General features: G+C 43.0%; 1 pseudogene; it reads left to right on the forward strand.

Moving 5' to 3' along the window:
- The first annotated feature begins 5,691 nt into the window (after positions 1 to 5,691).
- Positions 5,692 to 8,294, forward strand: LOC147972926 (uncharacterized; annotated as a pseudogene).
- Positions 8,295 to 8,833: the final 539 nt, after the last annotated feature.

Below are 8,833 nucleotides of genomic sequence, written 5' to 3' on the forward strand. Positions count from 1 at the left end.
TTTTCTCTTCTTCACATACATGCTTGGCCTTCAATGCAAGATTGATTTTTGATGTTGAGGTACCATGCATGGCAAGATGTTTTGTAGCATTTGCCTTTGACTCTTCAAATAGTTGGAAGGTGGATATGATGTCATCCGGAGTCATTTCCTTGAATCCATGGTGTTGTCTTATGTCCCACACCATTTGATGATGATACGGAGCAAGAGTGTGAAGCAACTTATCCACGAGAAATCTCTTAGTCAAGTTGAATCCATCTTGTGTCTTGTCACATTCACATGACTCGATGTCGGTGGTGAGAGTCATGAGACGTTCAAGAAGTTGCTTGGGAGTTTCACCTTTATCCATACAAAAGTTTTGCAATTGCTCCTTGGCAATTTCATATTGAGCAAGCCGGAGAGTGGAGGTACTGGTCTTGGTTCTCACAATGGTATCCCATAATTCCTTAGCACTTGTGATATGTATGTATGGTCTCCTTTGCTTGTCGGTCATACCTCTTCTTATGCACATGGTTGCTGTGTCGTTGAGATTCTTGTCATACACCTCTCGGTGTGAGATTCTTCGGGCCAACAGCTTGGTAGCCATACTCCAAGATCTCCAACATCTCATCATTTCCATATCGAAGATGGTCCTGCATAGCAACTCTCGACAAAGCAAAATTGGTAGTTTCATCAAGTAAAGGAGGTTTGCCTTGAGGATTATACTTAGGTTTCTCTATATGAGGTCTTGCATAAAGCCAAGGAACACTAGAGTGTTCATTGCTGGGAGGTTGTTGGCGAAGTGAAGGAATAGGCACAGCTGGCCTCGAGGCCGCATCATCAGAGGATGGTGCAAGCGTCAAGGTTAGTGAGGCTATCCTCATTTGGACCAAGGCCTCAAGAGAAGCATCATGATCCTCCTTTTGCTTAGTGAGAGCTCATTCTAGATCCTCTGAAGTGAAGGTCTTGGCTTCCGTGGAAGCCGCGCCCGCATTCTTCGGATCTGCAACAGGGGGGGTCCCATCGGGGTTCATCTCGCTCTAGGGCGGTTAAGCCACAAGAATAGAGCATGAGGCTCTGATACCAATTGAAAAGATTGAGATGGACCTAGAGGGGGTGAATAGGTACAATTACAAATTTTAATTATTACTTAGCAATTTTAGGTAATAATGCAGAATATGAAGGTGAGCCTAACAATTGCAAGTGTGAAGCTAAGAGCTAAGCAAGATAAACAAGTGACACAATTATGTAAGTAAGCAAGCACAATATGATATAAGTAAGTGCTAAGAGACAAGTAACCACAAGTAGAGAGTTAGGTTAGGAATAACCGCAACTCCGGGAGACGAGGATGTATGCCGATGTTCACTTCCTTGGAGGGAAGCTACGTCACCGTTAGAGAGGTGGATGTTACCACGAAGGCACACCAACGCCACTAAGCCTCACCCTATTCTCCCTTTGAGACAACACCACGAAGGCGTTTCTCAACCACTAGTGGTAGACCTTGGGGTGGTCTCCAAACCCTCACAAACTTTTCCGGGGGTAATCACAAATGTTGATTCCTCTCCGAAAGACTCCTACCGCCTAGGAGTCTCCAACCTCCAAGAGGGACAAGAACGATGGGAAAAGCTCAAGACTTTCTCAAATCACGAATTCCTTTGGTGGGAAGAAGGGGAAGGAGTGGATCTATCACTTGATTGTGGAACTTCTCTCAAATGTTCCCAAATCACTTGGGGATCTAGGATTTGGTGTAGAGGATTGAGAAAGAGAATGAAAAGTGTTCTTGGCAAGCTCAAAGTGAATGGTCAACCCCATCCCATGGGGAGGAGAAGGCTATATATAGTGGGAGTGAAAAGTAACCATTTGAGCAACTTAAGTGCACAGGAGACGTCGGACATCCGGACAGGACCGAACGTCCGGTGGCACAGATAGGTCCGGACGTCTGACAGACATCGGTCGTCCGGACGCTGGAGAACCACAAGCCATGAACCAGCACACATCCAATGGATGTCCGAGAAGTTTCGGTCATCCGGTGACCGGTCGTCCGTAGAAGACCGGAAATCCATAAAAAGTGTTCTGTAGAGGAAGTGTCGGACCTCCGGATGAAAAACGGACATCCGACGACCGGACGTCCGGAGAAGCACATACATCCGTGAATATCGTTTTGTTGAAGAAACACCGGTCAACCGTGGAGAGCCGGACGTCTGGACAGCAGAGAGGGATCGGACGTCCATAGAGTACTGGACGTCCAGTGAAAATCTGGAGTTTGTGGGTTTTGAGCAAGTCTTTCACTAGATCCAACGATCCCCTCTTAATAGTATGGGATCCCTATACTCAAGAACAAACCGTAAACAAAGCCAACGCTATTGTCCTGTATCTCTGATCTTGAGTAATATGCATTTGTCCCTAGTCATGGTCCACACACGGCATTTGAGACATAATCCTGAGATATACTTGATAAACATGATTAGTGCCATACATGCATGTTGTCATCAACATCAAAATAAGATTAAGGGAATGATTGCACTTTCACATATCCCCCAAACAAATAGTAACAACATCCTTTTTGCAATCTATCCTAGCATTAACAGTATTCAAGAAGGGTCTACCAAATATAATGGGACAAAAGTCATCTTGTGGGGAACCAAGAACAAGAAAATCAGCGGGTTATTTAACTTTCCCACACAAGACTTCAACATCTCTAACAATCCCAACTGGTGAAATAGTGTCTCTATTGGCAAGCTTAATTGTAACATCAATTTCCTCTATCTCAGCAGGTGCAATATCATGCATAATTTCTTTGTATAAGGAATGAGGTATTGCACTTGTGCTAGCACCCATATCACATAAGCCATGATAGCAATGATCTCCTATTTTAACAGAAATAACAGGCATGCCTACAACAGGTCTATGTTTATTTTTAGTATCAGGTCTAGCAATTCTAGCAGCTTCATCACAGAAGTAAATAACATGCCCATCAATATTATCGGCCAAGAGATCTTTAACCATAGCAATACTAGGTTCAACTTTGATTTTCTCAGGGGGTGTAGGTGTTCTAGTATTACTCTTACGAACCACAGTTGAAGCTTTAGCATGATACTTTATTATAACAGGGAAAGGTGGTTTCTCAATATAAGCAGTAGGAACAACAGGATCAACATTATAAGTGATAGTCTTTTCTTCAACTTTATAGGTGCAACTACTTTTACTTCAATGGGACGATTATATTTAAACCACTTATCCTTAGGGAAATCAACATGAGTAGCAAAGGATTCACAGAAAGTGGCTACTATCTCAGAGTCAAGTCCATATTTAGTGCTAAATTCACAAAAAGCATCGGTATCCATAAGATTTAACACAATCAAACTTGGGTGTTATACCTGACTCCTTACCTTCATCAAGATCCCAATCATCAGAGTTGCTTTTAATTCTTTCCAATAAATCCCATTTGAATTCAATAGTCTTCATCATAAAAGAACCGGTACAAGAAGTATCAAGCATGGAGCGATTATTAAGAGAAAGCCGAGCATAAAATTTTTGAATAATAATTTCTCTTGAGAGCTCATGATTGGGGCATGAATATAGCACTGACTTAAGCCTCACCCAAGATTGAGCGATGCTTTCTCCTTCGCGAGGCCAAAAATTATATATATAATTACGATCACGATGAACCAGATGCATAGGATAAAACTTCTGATGAAATTCCAATTTCAATCGGTTGTAGTTCCATGATCCCATATCATCACATAGCCTACACCATGTCAATGCCTTTCCTTTCAAAGATAAAGGGAAGACCTTCTTCTTGATAACATCCTCGGGCATACCTGCAAGCTTAAATAATCCACAAATTTCATCCACATAGATTAAGTGCAAGTCAGGATGCAATGTTCCATCTCCTTTAAAAGGATTAGCTAGCAGTTTCTCTATCATACCCGAAGGAATTTCAAAGTAAACATTTTCAGTAGGTTCAGTAGGTTGAGGAGCAACTCTTTGCTCTACTGGTGGGGGTGAAGATACCCCGAACAAGCCCCTCAAAGGATTATGTTCCATAGTAACAAGTGACAGTAAATTTCAGCACACTATATAAATTTTTCCTTACCAAAGGCGCTTCACTCCCCGGCAACGGCGCCAGAAAAGAGTCTTGATGACCCACAAGTATAGGTGGTCTATCGTATTCCTTTCGATAAGTAAGAGTGTCGAACCCAACAAGGAGCACAAGGAAATGATAAGCAGTTTTCAGTTAGGTATTCTCCGCAAGCACTGAAATTATCGGTAACAGATAGTTTTGTGATAAGATAATTTGTAACGGGTAACAAGTAATAAAAGTAAATAAGGTGCAACAAGATGGCCCAATCCTTTTTGTAGCAAAGGACAAGCCTGGAAAAACTCTTATATAAAGGAAAGCGCTGCCGAGGACACATGGGAATTATCGTCAAGCTAGTTTTCATCACGTTCATATGATTCACGTTCGGTACTTTAATAATTTGATATGTGGATGGACCGGTACTTGGGTATTGCCCCTCCTTGGACAAGCATCACACTTATGATTAACCCCTCTCGCAAGCATCCACAACTACAAAAGAAGTATTAAGGTAAACCTAACCATAGCATGAAACATATGGATCCAAATCAGCCCCTTACGAAGCAACTCATAAACTAGGGTTTAAGCTTCTGTCACTCTAGCAACCCATCATCTACTTATTACTTCCCAATGCCTTCCCCTCGGCCCAAACAATGGTGAAGTGTCATGTAGTCGATGTTCACATGACACCACTAGAGGAAAGACAACATACATCTAATCTAAATATCGAACGAATACCAAATTCACATGACTACTTATAGCAAGACTTCTCCCGTGTCCTCAGGAACAAACGTAACTACTCACAAATCATATTCATGTTTAAAATCAGAGGGGTATTAATATGCATAAAGGATCTGAACATATGATCTTCCACCAAGTAAACCAACTAGCATCAACTACAAGGAGTAATCAACACTACTAGCAACCCACAGGTACCAATCTGAGGTTTTGAGACAAAGATTGGATACAAAATATGAACTAGGGTTTGAGATGAGATGGTGCTGGTGAAGATGTTGATGGAGATTGACCCCCTCCCGATGAGAGGATCAATGGTGATGACGATGGTGATGATTTCCCCCTCCCGGAGGGATGTTTCCCCGGCATAACAGCTCCACCAGAGCCCTAGATTGGTTCCGCCAAGGTTCCGCCTCGTGGCGGCGGAGTTTCCTCCCGTAAGCTTGCTTATGATTTTTTCTCGGACGGAAGACCTCATATAGCAGAAGGTGGGCATCGGAGGCCTTCCAGGGGGCCCACGAGACAGGGGGGCGTGCCTCCCACCCTCGTGGCCAGGGTGTGGGCCCCCTCTAGTAAACTCTTTCGCCAGTATTTTTTATATATTCCAAAACGTGCTCCCGTGAAGTTTCAAGACTTTTGGAGTTCTGCAGAATAGGTCTCTAATATTTGCTCCTTTTCCAGCTGTCGGCATTCTCCCTCTTCATGTAAACCTTGTAAAATAAGAGAGAATATGCATAAGTATTGTGACATAATGTGTAATAACAGCCCATAATGCAATAAATATCGATATAAAAGCATGATGCAAAATGGACGTATTAGTGCTCACAGGAAGCACACCACCGTCGCCATCTCCCTCTCGCCACCGTCGTGACCATCTCACCACAATGGCCTCTGACTCGAGCTCGTTAGCCAAAGGAGAAGGTAGGTTCGCCAGAATCACTAGCCTACATCGATCCAGAGGATCTATCAATGGTATCAGGCCATACTAGGCTAAGTTTTTCCGTACAAAGAATAAATAGAGAAATAAAAAAGATCCCCTCCCAAGAACCCTAATCAAATGGCAAAGGAAAAGATTACCAGTAGAGGGCCTCGTGCCTCGCCGGCAAAGTGCGCCGCCACTCCGGCCGCGCCTGTTCCTCTCGATCCCCACACGCATCGGCAAGCCGAGGTGCGGGGATGAAGAACAACCCTTCGGGGCAAAGAGCACCACCACCAAGCCGTTCGATGATGGTGCGTTCACCCTCATGGTGCTCGCACACGCCGACAAAGGTGACAGCGGGGGCGCTGCGTCTGATGGCGCCAGACCTCTCGTGTCTCTCTCTCTCTCTATTGTAGTAGAGATGGATAAAGAAAACAAAGGTGGAAGATGGAACAGAGGGCCGCGCGCGGTGCGGTGGCTTCAGGTCGCCGACGACCAGACCTAGCTCGCCGGTGGCCTCGGGCCTCGGCCACGGAGACAGATCGGAGGACGGGCCTACTCTCTCTCTGCCATAGGAGCACGCAAAGAGTAAAAAAGTGGGGAGGGATAAGAGCTCGTGGGGGAGCGGTGACTATCAGCCCCGTCTCCGGCGGCCGGCGTGGTCACGCCACGGCGCAGTTCGGGAGACGAGGAGGCGAAGAGCAAGAGGAAGGGAGCGGCGAACGGGAGGAAAAGTTACTAGGGTTTTCCCCCGATGGCTGGAGCCCTCGATTTTGATCGGGCTAGATCCACGCTGGACCGTCAGATTGAATCCGACGGCCAAGATGCAAACCCTAGCTCAGCGCGGGCCACTGGGCCGAAAGGGAAGAGGCCGGCTCCCCGTATGCTGGGCTGCTGGTGCTCGCGCGCTTCTGGGCCAGCTGAGGCTAGCGGCCCAGGCCGAGGCCGCAGCCGCGGGCGCTAGGCCAAGGCTGGGCTGCACAATAGTTCTGTCCAGTTTATTTTTTCAGACAAAAGTCACACAATTTATTTAATATAGTTTTTCTATGCAATTTTTTCCAACGAAAATATTGTTTAAGAAAATAGAAAAGTAAATAGAAAAAGTTTCTGAAAATGAAAATAGAAAATTTTCAGAAAAGGAAATGTTCATGAATTTTATAAAGAAAATAATAAAGTTCATGAATTTTTATTTGATCAAAGAAAAGTTTCTGTAAAGAATTAAAAAGTTCATGAATTTTTATTCATGTTTTTCCGTTGCGTAAATAACTAATAGTGCTCTTTTACAAAGAACATAAAATTTTAGATATAATTAAGGTTTTAAGAGCATGTTAAAGTGATTATTAAAATGAATATGATTACATTATTTTTTATGACCAACGTTGTTAATAACATGATCATGTTTTATTATTGAAATTAAAGGTGCATTTATTTCTAATATTTTGCCCAACGGTAATATAGATTTAATTGCATAGACAATTATATGTTTAATTTGACCAACATTAGACTAATGCATATGATTGTTATACTGATCTCACTTAAATTGTGATTTCAGGAGGCTTTCACTTGATGAGTTGCCTAAAAGATGTTCCGACACTCAGAGGTGACAATTACACTAAGTGGAGGAAGAAAGTAAAACTAGCATTTGTCTGTGTTGAGCTGGACTGGGTTGTGGACACTCCACAGCCGGTCAGACATACAAAGCCAGTAAGAGCGGCCACTGATGATGATGATGTGTGGGATAAAAAGAGGGGGGATTATGCTCCTTTCGAGATGTCATACTCCATAGAAAATCAAAAGTGGGTTAATGCAAACAAAAAGTGCATGGCATTTATAAATAATACAATTGAGAGCACCATTGTGGGCTCCATTGCAGAGTGCACTTCCGTAGGGGAGTTGCTAACAAAGATAAAGAGCTAGTTCACTGGCTCTTCAAAGATATATTCCACACAGGTGTTAAAGCAACTGGTGACAGAACACTACACAGGTGGTAGTCATGGAATAAGAGAGCACATCCTCAGGATGAGCAATATGGCAGCAAAGCTCAAGCCCATGGATGAGGATCTGGAGATCAAACCAAAGCTCATGGTTCATCTGGTCATGGCTTCACTGCCAAAGGAGTTTGAAACTTTTGTTGTAAACTACAATATGTCACCTGGAACATGGGACATTGAAAAGACAATAGCAATGTGTGTCCAAGAAGAGGACAGACTCAGCCTCACATGGTGGTCCACTCAACTATGTGAAGGATCAGAAGAAAGATAATTACAAGCAAAATAGCAAAAGTCCCCCCTCAAAGCCACATGGTAAAGCTCCCTATCAACATCAACAGAAGCCTTTCTCAGTGGACAAAGACACATGTCTCCACTGTAAGAAGACCGGGAATTACAAGATAGACTGCCCTGATTGGCTAAAGTCAATCATGGAAAAAAGAGTTAACAATATAGTTTCATTTGTAAATGAATCCCTGTACACACGGTTTTCAAAATCCACTTGGTGGATTGACTCAGGAGCAACTGTTCATGTTGCAAATTCTTTACAGGGATTCCATTCGACGCGGACTACGCAAAGAAGCGAAATACGCACTGAAGTGCCAGACGGAGTTGAAGCTGTCGGTGACATCTCCTTGGAGTTAGCTGATGGATTCAATCTTCTACTTAGAGATGTTTTATTTGTTCCATCATGTCATAGAAACTTAATTAGTGTTTCTTGTTTGGACAAAGATAATTATGAATGTTATTTTGGACATGGTAAGTGTGCCATATGGTTAAATAATGCTTATGTGCGTGATGCTTTACTACACAATGAGCTTTATTTGTTATCACTTCATGAAAAAGTTTATTCTATATGAAATGAGAAAGAACATGTTTCCGCGTCGAATAAAGAACAAAAGAAAAGAAATAGAACATTTGACTCATCGAAATTATGGCACTGTCGCTTGGGCCATATTTCCAAGGGGAGAATAGAAAGATTAGTCAAAAGTGAAATTCTTCCTCTGTTAGAATTCTCAGACTTAGAACAATGCATAGATTGCATTAAAGGAAAGTATATAAAACAAATCAAAAAGGGTGCAATCCATAGCACGGGCACACTATAGAAATCATTCACACTGATATTTGTGGACCACT

The sequence above is a fragment of the Triticum urartu genome, chromosome 5A, assembly GCF_056163025.1.
Source record: "Triticum urartu cultivar PI428250 chromosome 5A, HENAU_Tu73, whole genome shotgun sequence".
NCBI lineage: Eukaryota > Viridiplantae > Streptophyta > Magnoliopsida > Poales > Poaceae > Triticum > Triticum urartu.